The sequence below is a fragment of the Podarcis raffonei genome, chromosome 15, assembly GCF_027172205.1.
Source record: "Podarcis raffonei isolate rPodRaf1 chromosome 15, rPodRaf1.pri, whole genome shotgun sequence".
Taxonomy (NCBI): Eukaryota; Metazoa; Chordata; class Lepidosauria; order Squamata; family Lacertidae; genus Podarcis; species Podarcis raffonei.
The window spans coordinates 22,168,415-22,183,720 of NC_070616.1; positions in this window are offsets into that span (position 1 = coordinate 22,168,415).

Genomic DNA, 15,306 nt, shown 5'->3' on the forward strand with positions numbered 1-15,306 from the left:
TTTAGTCTGCTCTAGCGTTTATTCTGCAGACCTAACCACCCAATTATTTTGGAGAGTACATCTCCAAAATAAAAGCAGAAGGATTTTCCCCGCCTCCCTGGGCCCGCAAGCGTTAAACTTTTTTTGGCACACAAACTGCAGTGTAGCAGCGGATCGATTCATTTCTATGAAGGGAATCGCAGATCCTGCCATCTGATTTTCCAATTTTACATTTCATGCTTCTATTCTGCCTTCTGCTTTCCTCCTCTCTCCTTAATTCACACACCGTACACACGCACACACACACAAAACTCTTATTGGTTCAATTTGAAATACTTATGCTGTTAGTCGTACTGGATTACTGTTTTTCCCAGCTTCTGTTTTTCTTTCTTTCTTTAAATTAAAAAATCACTTTCCACTGAAGCATAAGACCTGTGCTAGTCAATTTCCTGAAACTGAAGAGGGTTTGATGATTATTTTCATTAGAACAAAATAACTTTATTCTTTGTTATAATTATATTCCTGAATCCAGTGAATCATAGAGACTTAAATTTAGATAGTATAAACATTCCTGACACTGATTTAGTATGTTATATTTAGGGACGCCTACCTCTAATTATCTACATATAAACAATATGATTTGCTCTAAATTTGCCTATCTATGTGGTTTGTGCTTTTTTTAAAAAAAAAAAAAGACCATCACATACATTTCTTTATTTCGCCATATCAGTACATCTGGTGCAAAAAATTTGATTGGTCTGTATAGTGTACTACAAATTTGTGGTCCAAAAATGTAGAATTACCTTCATGCGTCACCATAAGTTTGCCATGACTGTCCGTTGTACTGTCATATGTGGAAAAAATAAAATTATTTCCTTGATCATTCCCCACAAAATTTACAAAATTTAACTTTTTTCCCCTTTTAAACGCCAAACCAGAAAAAAACCAACCTCAAAACACCGTAGTTTCACTTACAGTCACCAATTCCATTGAACAATTGTCCTTTTCCAATTAGAATTGAATTCTGAGAATGACTCCTGTGCTATTGTTTATTTGGGTGCAGTACCATTGGCAAAGACATAGACAGTATGAGCTTAAGAATGCCGGACGTCCTAAAAACTACATTATAAAAGGAATAAGAGGGAAACCTTCCTCTCTCCCTTTGTTTTGGTTTTGAGCTTTGTCCTTCATGGGAGATGGAATGGAAGAGGAGAGTGTGGAAATGGGCAGACCCAAGCCACCTCACCCAACAGCAGCCTTTACATAACTATGGTGGCTAACAAATTCAAACAATTTAGTTTCGCCTGTTTTTTGAGTGGCATCCCTGGTCATTTCATAAAAAGAAATAAAAAAATCCAAGTTCTGCCTCAAGTATGAGAAAGCCTCCTCCCAAAAACAAAACAAAAAAACACATCTTTGTAGGTATCACTCCATTTCCATCCCAGGGGTGGTCTTCAAAGCAAAACTGAAATATCTCCTCCTCCTCCTCCTCCTCCTCCTCTTCTTCTTCTTCTTCTTCTTCTTCTTCTTCTTCTTCTTCTTCTTCTTCTTCTTCCCCCTCCTGTTAGCAGCTGCGTGGTTTTAAGTGGTTGCGAAAGGAACAATAAAATGAAAGGCAAAACCGGCATTTTGAAAACTTGGCACGAGAAAGAGGTTTGGACTAGCAGCCAAGAATCCTGCTGGGGCATAGAGAGAATAGCATTTGCAAAAGCACCAAGAATAAGCATTTCTGCCGCTCTCCTTCCCCCCCCCCCCCCGTGATTTTTCTATTTTTCTATTTTCTCTCTCTCTCTCTCTTTTTGGGTAACAATCTCGGCAGCCGGAGCAATTATTCCTCCATCCATGTTAAAAGTTACAGTGGAGAATTGATGAGCCTTTGTGGAAACAGGTAACGCTTCTCTAAATCTTATTACTTTTTCTCAAATGCATCTACATTGTGTTATCCACTGTCCCTAGTACAATGTTGGTAGCTACCCAATATGTGATATGTTTACTGCAGTTGTGCCCTTCCCCTTGCTTATTTGGGCAATATTCAAATTAGCACCATCCCCCTGCCCCACCCATTGTCTTCAAGCATGCAGGAAAGCAATGCTATTTTGTATTTTCTTAAAGTTAGCACCTTATCCTGGAGGTGAGTCCAGGCAAGACATGTCTATGTGTGTGATGATATAGACAACTGGCTTCTGTTTTAAAATATCACCTGTCTCTAGGGGGATTCCTCTTGCTTCACATCACAAACACTGCTCATCAACAACTCTTTCAAAAACCCAGCATATTGGTTAATATGAACCCAATATATAAGGATATTTTTTTTTTAAATCAGTGGAACTTCACCCTGACCCCCTGAATTCATTTGTCAAAGATTTGGGCCCAACAAGATGGGGACATCTATTCACTAAGAATTTCCCCAATGTGTTGACGAATCGTTAACATACCTTTTGTTCCAGTTCTGGGCCTCCCCCAGCAACAGTTCTATATTTTTTTTCTTGTTCCCATTCTGCCCTCTCCACAATAAGTTCTGCGAAATATAATAAGTTCTGGAAGAATAAATTTATGACCACTGACATAAGTGTTTCAAAAAGCCCCGAATGTCTTCACGACATTGGTCTGGTTGAAACACAAAATGGTTGCAAACAGCTTTTATTTTGCATGCAAACTATATCACCAGTACACCAGCAGAAAGGTCCACCCTATCTTAGATTCCACCATTCCAGAAAAGAAAGGGGAAGTGACACTCCTCTGAAAAGCACAGAATGGGATCCTCCACCTACCAGTCACACCCTGCGTGGTGATGTCATGGAGCCTGTTGGATCAGACCAATGGGCCTTCTAGTCCAGCATCCTGTTCTCACAACGACCAACCAGATGCCTGTGAGAAACCCTCAAGCAGAATCTGAGCATGATAGCACTAGCTTCTCCTGTGGCTTCCGGCAACCGGTACTCAGAAGCATCGCTGCTTCCAACCGCAGGGGCAGAGCATCACCATCAGGACTAGTAGCCATGGATAGCCTTCTGCTCCATGACTTTGTTCAATCCTTTTTTAAAAAAGCCATTCAGTTTGGTGGCCATCACTGCCTCCTGTGGGAGCCAGTTCCATAGTTTAATCTATGGAATGATGAAGTTGTGAAGATGCCAAGGAGATTATGTGAAGTTGATGTGGGGATGTTGCAGAGGGGTCGTGGAAATGTCTCCCACTCCACAGCAGCTGGACACAGGAGGAATCAATTCACTAACTGGCATCACCCACCAGTATGATCCTCTGACACCCCGCACCCCAATATGTCAGATTATTTATTATTATTATTTATTTGAAAATATAGTCCATTGTCTTATTTTAAAAAACAAACAAACAAAGCACTTTATAACAAAAGTACATAAAACCACACAGTAAAAACATATGTAAAAGATATGCTGCAAGAGCCACTGTGGTCCACATAGTAAGACACCAGCAATCGAGAACCAGAGGTATTCCTGCATACAAAGCTTCACTTCCCCTGATTCCCCCCCCCCCCACTGCTCACAAGTGCTGGTTTTTGGGGGGAGAGGTCGTGTAAGGCTGCATCCAGACAAGACCATTGGGAGAAGGCATAGCCCCCATTGGGAGAAAGGTTCAAGGGTCACCGAGCGAGGAAGAGTCTCTCTCTTTCTGTGGAGTAGGGATGGAAAAGGGCCAGGAGAGGCAATGAGGGAAGCCACAGCCACCACAGCAGCAAAAGTACCAATGCTTCCAGTGAAGTGCTTTGTCTTTGTCAGTAGAGAGCTAGGATACATGGGGGAGTAAGTCTTAGATGAGAGACACTCCCGACAATACAATTTGGGCAAGATATGGGATGTTCACATACAGCAAAGGAGTGGAAGAGACACAGGACACAACTGCGGCAGATACCCTATGTAGCATGGCTACAGGATGCTCTGTCCAGTTGTTCAAGTGGGGTAGAGGTTGCTATTTGCAACTGTACCTCCAAGGCAAAGCAAGTGTCCTGGTCGAGTTCCTCTTTGTATTCTGGAGACAGGGTGTTTGGTGCAAAACACTTCCTTTTTCTTTTTTTTAAAATACAATTTATTAATTTTCTGATATGAAAAACATCACAAACAAAAATTCAAACCATAATTCTTAATTCAACTATACAGTAGTACCTTGGTTTAAGAACAGCCCTGTTTACAAACTATTCGGTTTACGAACTCCGCAAAACCAGAAGTAGTGTCCTGGTTTGCGAACTTTACCTCGGTCTAAGAACAGAAGCCGAACGGTGGAAGGACACCGGTGGCCAGAGGCCTCATTAGGGAAAGTGCGCCTCGGTTTAAGAATGGTTTCAGTTTAAGAACGGACTTCTGGAACAGATTAAGTCCGTAAACCGAGGTACCACTGTATATACAAATCATAACATCACCATACCCTGGGATTTCAAAAATCCCTTGACTTCTCTCCACTCCCCCTCTTGGTTCCATTGTTTCGTGCTTATTCATGCACGTCTGTAACACCTTATATTCTTAACAATCCATTTTTAAAACCTTATTCATGTTATTACAAGTGACTTTTAAGAGTTCTAATGTAAAGATCTATACACAAAGCTTGAAAAATATGCATTAAACATTTCCCTTTTTTGCAATTAATGTAATGTCCTCTTTCTTTCATGAATTTCAAACTGTCTAAATTGTCCTGCATAGTTCATTAACTTATTTTGCCAATCTTCTTTATCTTCTTTGGCGGTGGCTTCTTCCTTCTGTCGGGGTGGGCTGGTCGTGGCCTGGTAACCAGCCTCAAGTGCAAGGACAAAGTCTTTAGCTAAAGCACTTCCTTTTTCCATGCAAAGTGCCCTATCTCCCTCTTTCCCATCATCAGAGTTATCCCTCATAGTGTTCTAGGCATGCACAGGTTGAGGTCAGACAGATATAGCCCCATGCTATATTTGCATTGTCTGAATCAGAGTCTCCCTTGGTTGGGTTTATTTCCTGATGGTGGCATGCCGTGATTGGGTGCTGATTAATGCTAAGTCCTGTACTCTGTCATTGCAGAGCAAGAGGCAGTGGGAAGCAGTGGTTTGCTTTTTCCTCCAAGTCTTGTTGAACTGGGTTGGCCAGTGTTGAGTTCTCCCCATCATTTAGGGATGTATTAATCTTCTGATGGGTTAGAGGATTTGTGACATCAGTATGCTCCTCCCTTGTTCCACACACATCTCTGCCATACTAGCAGAGTCGTGTGAGCATAGCAGGTCCTTTGGTGTAGCGCTGCAGTGGCAAAACTGCATGGTTGCAGTGGCATATTCTGTGTGCTGGTGGTGTATCTCACATTTTGCCAGAGAAGGGGGCTTCTGCCATAGCTCATTGCCGAACAGTCCTCGTCCTGGTGTAGGATAGTGGCAAATTCAGAAGTGCAGGGTCCCTTCATGATAGTCACACAGCCCGGTCCTTTCGCAGTCCGGCCCCTTCTAAGATTATACAACAATAATGATGATGTTAATAATAATAATAAGGGATACATTGCAACCATCATTGCAGATCTCCATGTGTTGCTTTTCAGCTAGATCTATTTTCTTTTGACGTACATGGGCCAATGATTTGGAGTGCACCAGCCACTTCTTTCAGAGTGATTTATGCTGTGTTTTCTGTGGAGTCCTATTTTATGTAACATAACATGTCCCCTTTGTCTGGAAACTGGCGTGCCTTGTGTTTTCAGTGTGCCGAAATGCTTATCTTTGGAGCATTTGGTGTCTAAAAAGCTCCCATTTCATGCTGACTGAGCAATTCTAGGATACTCTAGATGGGGGACCATGCTGGGATCCTGCTGGAAAAACAGCAGCAGGTCTTTGAACACCCCCATGACCCCTAACCCCTACTTCTGGGTGTTTCAGACTCCAACTCCCATCAATTCCACCCAGCATGGCCAGTGGTCAGGGATGATGGGAGTTGTAGTCTGAAAACATATGGAAGGTCCATGGGTCAGGAAAGTTGCTGTAGCCCTTCTGCTGCCATAACTGTAGTATGTATAGGATTGCACTCGCAGTCTGCCATATCTGGATCAAAGGTTACTTCTTTAATGAAGGCTACCTTCAAAAGTATTATGAACTCTGCTTGCTCCATTTCATTTCCAACCATCCTTTCTTTGTTCTCAAGATATTTCAAAGCTAATTGCAGTGTGTGTGTGTTTAATTTCATCAATGGGCATTACAGTCGCAGTGAGGAAGGGTTTCATACCACCATGACCCCCTGGTTGTTGTTGTTGTTTTTACACCCAGCACCTGACATGGATGCAAAGTATACACAGCCCATCTCCACCCATTTCTAACTAAATTGCTCATGCTTAAGCCATTTCACTGAGCATTTTGGAGCGGCCTTCAGTAGCATCTTCTATCTTTGGTGAATAGGGTTTGCTGCTGTGTTTTGCCCCTCAATATGCTTGTCTTTCCTACAAGTAGAGGATTTTACGAGCTGTAGACATTCCCCCCCCTTAAAAAAATGGTTTGTGGCTCTGTGATAAAAGACAAAGGGAAGATTAATTTGGTTTATGATTGGCTGGGTGAAAGGGTCACATGATCTTCTTAACTAATGTGGCTTCCCAGCCATTTCTCTCCGGCATCTCGATGCCTCCCTCCTTCCGTATCGACCCATTACATCAGTTCTTCCAAAGCAATCCCCCTGCTGCCTATTTATAAAATGCTTAGGAGCATAGCTTGGCCTCCCCATCCCCTCCCTCACCCCCCCCCGCAAAAGCCACGAAATAACAGGTAGCGTTGATGCTATCTTTGCAACTGTGCAAGCCTTCCTCCAGTATTTGCAGTTGGCTCTGTGGTTTTGCTTTCAAGCAAAATAAATGCAAGGTGTTCCTGCAAAAAAAGCCTCCTCAAATAAAAATTCTCTTCTTTTGTTGGGGGGGGGGGGCAAGCTGTAAACAGAGAATGAGCTTCCCAGGTGAGAAAAAGTCCAAACGTCACCCTGTGACAACTCAAAAATGAATTTTATGAAGGGACACCTCAGTTTTTGTGAGGAAGAATCATGAACAAGATCTCTCCCCCCACTTGGTGCTTTTAAAGTGCCTCATAGGTAGTATGAGGGCAGGAATTGATTCAGATCAGGACAACAATGCTGAGGGAACACCCCGCCCCTTGAAATCTCTTCCCTCCCTGCATTTGCCCCTGCCCATGGCTCTTGCGCATAGGGCTGCTGTCCTGTGGCATGTCACATGGTGCGGGATTGCCACACTCACCATCTCTAAGCACTGGTCATGCTGGCTGGGGCTGATGGGAGCTGGAAAGCCACTGGCTAACCACCTGAACTCTCCTGTAGGCATGCAAAAATCCTGGCCGAGCTGTTTGCTAAGTGTGTTGGAGCAAACTACAGTTCCCAGGACCTTTTGAGGGGGAGCCATGTGTCAAATGCACTTTAAATCTAGGCCATGGGTGTGAGCTCAGTGTATATAGCAAGGGTAGGAACCTCAGGCCTCCAAGCGCTTTCCTTTCCCACCTCAGGCCTTTCATGAGGCCACGCCCCCTTGAAAGACCTCAGGTGTCACCAGCCCTGCCCCCCCTCCACCCTCCTCGAGTGATTTTGCTGAGCTGGAATATATACCCTTGAGCTGTGATAAGGCTTCACATTTGCCTGGATAGAAAGGTGGAGGGTGCACATAGAAATACCTGGATTTTGTTTTTTTAAATATTTTTATTAAATGTACAAAAGTTCCACATAAAATTCCAATACATATTATAAAAAATCTTTTGTATTATCGACTTCCCATCCCATTTTCTGTTATGTTTTTCTTATCCACCCCCCTTTTCTGCATCCTCTCTTCCGTATATTTTAACACAATAATCTTTAACTCCTCTGTTGCTTCTAGTTCAAAACCTGTTCGCTGATTCTTCATGTTATAGTATTTCTTCAAATAATCCCCAAAAAGGCTTCCATTCTTTCTTTCTTTTATAAAAAAAGTCATCATTAGATTCTCTTATTTTAGCTGTTAGCTTTGTTGTTTCAACACAGTCCATTTGTCTATGAGTTTTGTATGGCTGGAATGTGGCCTCCTGAGCACAGGGAGGAGCCACAGGCCTTGCTCCACCCACTCCTTGCCTCCAGCCCCTCCTACCACTGGCACGCGGCCCCTGGAAGGTTGCCCATGAGAGAATGTGGCCCTCAGGCTGAAAACAATCCTCTACCCCAGGTGTCTAGGCTGGCAGCCTAAATCTTGCCGATTGCCTCTGTCTAATTCACTAGCTTGCTTTCTCATGCAGTTTGATGGGGCTGCCTTAATTGTGTTGATGCCTTAATTGTACAAACTGTCTTGGAACCAATTACATTGATGGGCAGTATAAAAAATGTTTCAAACGAGCAAATAAAGAAATGTGATGTATTGTTGATATTTAAAGTGGCAAGGGTAACAACAAGGGGGGCAACAGAAAATAAATGGGAAGGAAGCGTGGAAGCTGTCAGAAAGCTGGAAGCCAAAGCTGTTGATTGGCTTCACATCTGCATGTGTTCCTGGGGGTTGTCGTATTGGTCCTTGGCCACAGATCACGAAAGAGGAGAAGGATTGGTAAAGCCTCCTTCCTAGGCAGATGAAAGTTGAGCTGCGTAGGGCAGCCCAGAAGGGAGCTGGCCTCCAGGACGTATGTAAGAACATGAGAAAAACACTGTTGGATCAGGCCAATAGTAATCCAAATGTTCTGCTTCCCACTGTGACCAACCAAAGGCCTCTACAGAAGCCCACAAGTAGGTGAAGGAGGCGCCCTAACCTTCTCCCACTGTTGCCTCTCACCAGGGCCAGCCTAAGACATCTTGGCACCTGAGGCAAAACACAAAACGGCATCCCACCAGCCAGGGAACAAGGGGTGAGTGAAGATCTACATCAGAAGCAAGGGGGGCATAAAGATCTGTGTTGGGAACAATGTGGGGAAGAGATCAAGGGGCTACTGTAGAGGCAGCATAGATTGGGAGGAGCTGACAGAGAGGCAGCATAGCCAAGGAACAGGACCGTCTTTAGCATATGCACCACCGGGGAGCAAATATCCACCCAGCGCCCCCAAATTTAGTTTAAAGGTAAAGGTAAAGGGACCCCTGGCCATTAGGTCCAGTCGTGGCTGACTCTGGGGTTGTGGCGCTCATCTTGCTTTATTGGCCGAGGGAGCCGGCGTACAGCTTCTGGGTCCTGTGGCCAGCATGCCTAAGCAGCTTCTGGCGAACCAGAGCAGTGCACGGAAACGCCGTGTACCTTCCCGCCGGACCGGTACCTATTTATCTACTTGCACTTTGACGTGCTTTTGAACTGCTAGGTTGGCAGGAGCAGGGACCAAGCAATGGGAGCTCACCCCGTTGAAGGGATTCGAACTGCCGACCTTCTGATCAGCAAGTCCTAGGCTCTGTGGTTTAACCCACAGCGCCACCCGCGTCCCTCCCTAAATTTTTTAGGGGGGCAAACTCAAAGTTGCTGACCTTTTTTGGTGGAGGAAAATCATTCACCTGTAACAACAAAGCAGCGGAAATAACTGCTTTTGTTTCCTGACTCGTCAGGAATATTTGATGCTACGGAGAAACAGAGCGACGGGGAAGGGGGACTTTCACTCCATTGCTTTTCACTGCCGCCAGTCGAGAGAGACCGGTATACAGTAGGTATACATTTGGCACCCCCCAGAATTTGGTGCCCACAAGCACCGCACCCCTTGCACCCCCAGGTAAAGGTCGCCCTGCCAAGGAACATGCCACAGTCAGCGCTGCTACCACAGCAACAGCAGTGGGCAGTGAATTCCTTGGAGGCCAGATCTGCTGCCTCTGTGGATCCTGCAACCCGAGGCAGTCACCTCACCTTGCCTCATGGGTGGGCCAGTCCTGCCTCTCCGTAGCTGGTATTCATTCAATGGCACCCTTCCTCTAAACGTGGCCAACACTCCCTTATAACAGTGAACTCAGTGTGCCTGGAGAAGCCTGAGCATTACAGAAGTACAAGTGCTTTAGGTCTCAAACCCCACCATCCTACCCCCAAAATCCAGTTAGGAGGATTGAACCTGCTGAGGGCTTCCAGGAGCCCTGGAATGTTGAGTGTCAGCTGGGAAAGAAAATAGCTAGAGGTGGTAGTGGATGCAATAGAGTAGTCTAAAGGAGGGCATGGCTGGCTGCAACCCTGATCAGGAGAACATTTGCTCTGCTGTACTGTAGGCCCCATTTTTCATGCCTAGCAGCCACTGGACACTGCAGGAAGTAACCAAGGAGGGCTGGGTTCATGTTCATCCCGCATATTCATCCCTTGATGTGCATCATCAAGTGAATATGTGAACAGGCCATTGCAAATGTAATTCCACAGACCCAGCTTTCCAAGACCTCAAATATTTTCCATTTCTTCCCCCATGGCATCATGTCTTCAGTTCATACATTCAGCCCCCAGCCATTGAGCAGGGATAAACTGCATATAATCTAGGCATGGATAAAGGTACTAGGAAAGGAGCAAACATTCTGCCTGTTTTTTATTCTTATTTTTGGTGGGAATTGTTTTAGTTACTAGAATACATTTTGGATATTTGCCACATCTTTGAGACCTGTTTTGGGGTGGAGATCAACAATCCTTTCCTGGTGTAGATTCCAGTATTTGAAAATCAGCTGGTTTTTTGTTTTTGTTTTTATTGTCTTAAGTGCCTTTGTGAAAATGTTGAGAGTGAACTTTTCCCATTTCTAACAGCCTTGTGTTTTCACTTCCAGAAATGGCTTATTTCTCTTTAATATTATAAGAAGACCTTCCTGCCAGTTGCCACAAACCCGTAGATCCGAACTTGTGCTCCTATCCTACACAAGCTTGTATCTATAGGTATGTGTCTGCTTGGCCAATGCACAAAACGTGGATTTTAAAAATAACAATAAATGTTTAATGCTTTTCAATATGGCAATAAGTAGATTGGCCTAACTGCCTCACTTGTCTTCCCCCTTCCCTTCCGCTCAGGAGCACTGAAATTAGCCATACAAATCTTGCTGCACAATTAAAATGCCATCCTGGGGACTTCCGGGTTAGCGCCATTGACTAATGGCGGATTCCCTCCGAGCTCCGGAGGGAATCGGCTCCGCAGGATTTGGGTCTTGCCGCTGCGGCGACGCGGGGACCCTCAGAAATCACAGGCGCTGAAGCCTGTGAACCTGGTGACTCAGCGGGCACCATTTGCGCCCCCCGACCCGCGAAGGAGCCTTTTTAAAGGCTTCGGAACGGGGGACGGGGCGAGCGGAGCGGTGCTGAGAGTTGACTGCTTCTCCTGCGGAGTGAAGCTGCATGCCATGGTCGGAGAGCGCTGACTTCTTCTTGTGAACAATTGGACTTTAAAAGCAACAACCCGTGAGTAGTATGGAAATTGGATTTGCAAAGAAAATTTTTTTTTGAATTAGGCACGATCGGGGAAGGCGCAAACAGGAAGTCTGTCTCCCCGCCTTGTAAATAATTTAAAGCAAGGACTAGTTAACTAAGGTCGAGAGAACTTCTTCTTTATTGGGTAAAAGACATTAATTTCACGATTTGGCAGTATAAGCAATTTTACTGGAGGATAAGAGCTAATTTTGAGAGCTGAAGTGCCACCCCCCTGGACCCGGGAGTGATCCGCGAGAGAGCCTGTTGAGGAGATATAGAAGAGTTTGACAGCTGTCAAATTAGCTGTCAAGAAGGAAAAAGAGAACTTTGTTTCTGCTGTCTCTGCTGGATATATTTGTTACAATTTGGTTATATTTTGTTGAAAACAAGGAAGAACTGATACAAACTAACTTGATTTTTGGATTTGAACTGGAAGGAAGATTAAGTAACCAAAATCCCTCTAGAGGGGGTTTTGGGACATTACAAGAATGGCTGAAGGAGGAAAAATTCAAGCTAAATTGGACAGAGTTTTTCTTCTCTTGGGAAAGTTACAAGGCCAAATTGATGTTTTGGCTACCAATGTTGCAACTCTGGACTTAACAGTAAACAAATTCATTGAATTTGATAAGGATTTGACTCAGGAAGTTCATGCAGCTGGACAAGAAGAGAAACTTGAGAGATTTGAGAGTGTGGAGAAAGAGATATATGTTGTTTCTGAGGAAAAGGAAGGAGGAGATGTAATGTTGCAGATGACAAAGGAGAGCCAGAGGCCTGACATGATGGTTACAAAGGAAAATAAGTACTGGATGATGAAAATCTGGTCTGAATTGGAGATTGAAGAATGGAGAGATCTCCTTATGTGGATATCTGAAGACTTATGGATTACAAATTTGATTAAGGTGGAAGTTGGAGCTTTCGGGACATTTGGACTTAAAAGGAGTAAGAAACAAGATTCGGGCTCCACTTTTAAGTATGGAGGTCTGGCTGGAAGAAACATGGACCCTACTGGGACAGAGCTTCTCCGAGATCTGGTGTTTAATACTAAGGACTACCAAAAAAACCGGCAGAGAGGAATTGAGAGAGAATTAAGAGCCTCGGACGTGAGGTCTCCAGACTGATAGTAGACTAAGACTGATGGACATTTGTTGGGGATCGAAACCGGGAAAGGGGGGGTGGGGTTTGGGAATCCAAAGGGTGTACAATTATAATCTGTTTTTTTATTTTGTTTTGTTATTAGTATGGAAATTGGGGAATTCGTGGAAGGGAATTTGGGTCGACTTTAGAAAAAGGTTTTAAGAATGAGCACTGATGTATAAATATTGATGTTTATAAGTTAAAATTGGTTTTTCTAAAATGAATTAAATATAAAAAGGTGAAAAATTGGGGATAAGAACTTGTTGAACTAACAATTTGAATTGGAATATAAGAAGGGGAGGTGTGGGGAAGTCAGGGAAATATGTTATTGAAAATACGGATTGTAAAATTTATGTGTTTTTAACTTTTTTGTTTTTTCTTTTTTGATTTTTTAATGTATTAAGGTGGAAAATCTCAATAAATATCTTTTTTTAAAAAATGCCATCCTGGTTATGCTTCATACAGTGCCCCAAATGTGGTTTAAATGACTTTATTCAAAGAAAGTAAATGACAAGGTGTGCAACGTAATGAATGCAGGAGGGCTGGCTTATATACTTTTGCACTATTGGCCCATCTAGCTCTGCATTGTCTGTTCTGATTGGCAGAGGTGCTTCTGATGCCCCATGTGTCACAGTGGACCATTTCCCACTGGGATGCACCCAAAAAATGCATTCTGGTTTCATACCAGTTTTAAACCGTCATGGCTCCCCTGCAAAAGATCTTGGGAGCTGTAATTTGAGGGCCTCACCCAGCTTACAAAAGAGCAACCAGGAGCTCATGTCAAGCTCCAAATTGTTCCTTTGTAGCTACATTTCTACCTGCGCCATACACGATATCACATACGGCATGGGACAGGTGGGAGTAGTTTGGGGGAGAAACAGCTTTGTGGGCCAAATTGGGGACCTGTCTTCATACAACAATGAAGGACAGAACCTTGCCATGTTTCTTTTAATTGGAAGTTAGTGAAGTTCTCAGGATGCTGCCAATATCTGCTTATTTGGGTTGCACGGAGTCGTGGGACGCATGTGGTTCTTGATCTCACTGTCTATGGCGTGTGTATGTTTGTTCTTCTCTACATGTGGGAGTTGACTTGGATTATGATGGAAGACTTCAAAGAGCCTAAGTCTCCCCCTGCCCCACTTTGAGCTGTTATTTAGCTACCATCATGTGGTAGATTTATCTTGCGATATTATTTTTGCTTGTAGCATTCAAATCCACAGGTGTTTCTCAGGACTGGAACAAAGCAGGTGACTGCTTTTGCCTTCCTTGATCCTTGCTTTCCAAGGAAATTTCACAGGTTGACTCCCCCCCCTCCCCATTCCCAATTTTATTTATAATGCTGATGTACTGTAATGCTAATAGGCTTCACTATTTCATTGAAGTCTGCTTGCAATTGGACAGGAAGTTCTATTCCTTTCTTGGCAAAGGATTTGCTATGGATGATGAGCTTAGAAGGGTTTCTCAATTAATGTCTTCAGTCAGCTTCTGAACCAAACTTTTGCAGTGCTTTCATGCTTGATTTCTGTGTTGATGCTTGCTTGCCTTGAATGATGTCAGTGGTGTTTGACAACACCTGTACTAATTAGGGATAACACCCTAGAATGCAAAGCTGATGGAGGACTAGGTAGAAAAAAGAGGTATTCTTTAGATTATTATTTTTTTAATACTAAGACTTGGTTCCTACAAGAATGATATATGGACATGAGCAAAAACTGCTTTTGAAAAACAAGAGTAATGAGCAGGAGAATGAGATAAGCCGCCTTATCCAGAATCACCCCAAAAGAGCATATGTCTCAAGGTGCTGAAAAAGTATAAAATCAGTTGCAAAACAGTTCAACACACTTGAACCTTCTTCAGTGGCTAAACTGAAAAGTGACCTGCAGAGATGTCTGTTAGATATAGCCCCCAATATATTTATCTGTGCTGGCCATTTTCCAGTTTAACCCCTGAAGAAAGCCTTTTAAACAATGATTGTCCAAAGTGTGTTAAGCTGATTAGAAAATAAATCCCAAATTGTTTTTACAGCATCTTGAGACACATGTTTTTTGTTTTAGGGTTTATTTTGGATGCTCTCTGGGATCCAGAATCACACTGTTGGTCTGCCTAGTCAGTTTGGTCTACTCTGCCCAAGCTAGGGATGGATGAATCTGTCAAGTTTTTTTCATTTTTACAATATTAAGCTCAGTTCTCTAATGCATGACAATGTGCATGCCTTTCACCAAACATACACCTTTCTGTATGCAACCTTGCATAATATGCAAAAATTTTGATAGCATTTTCTCCTAACGTAATACATTTTAAACACATTCACCAATATAAGCATTTTTGTGAGCATGCTTCCTTACTGCACACATTTTCATGCACATTTTTTGATGGAGAACTGCACTACAAAATTTGGAGAAGTGTAAGTTTAGAAGGATAGCTGTGTTTCAATTTGCATACTGTTCGGGGCAGAATTGCAAACCAGGATGTGAACTGGATGAATTTGTCCCTGTCCTTACTCCCAGCCTTAATATTTTATAGCCTTTTAACTGGAAATAGTGAGAAGCAAATCTAAGACCAAAGGCATGCAAAACATGCGGTTTAGCACTAAGCTATGACCTTTCCCCAGAAAACTCATGGCCCCCTGCTCCCAAGACTCACACCACTTTTGCTCCCTCTTTTGCCATCCTGGAGCACTGCTTCAGCCACACACATGTAAGCAGCAGGTGGGCCACACATAACCTGAATCCACTGTCAGCTGGATGAAGCCAAGCTTTTCATGTGTTCTGTGAATTTTGGTCATTGTTGACCATGATTTTATGAAACCTACAGAGGCTGCAGGAGGAGCCCTAGGCAGGTAGAGCTACTTCTGTGTTACACGTGGGATTGATTTGAATCCAGCAT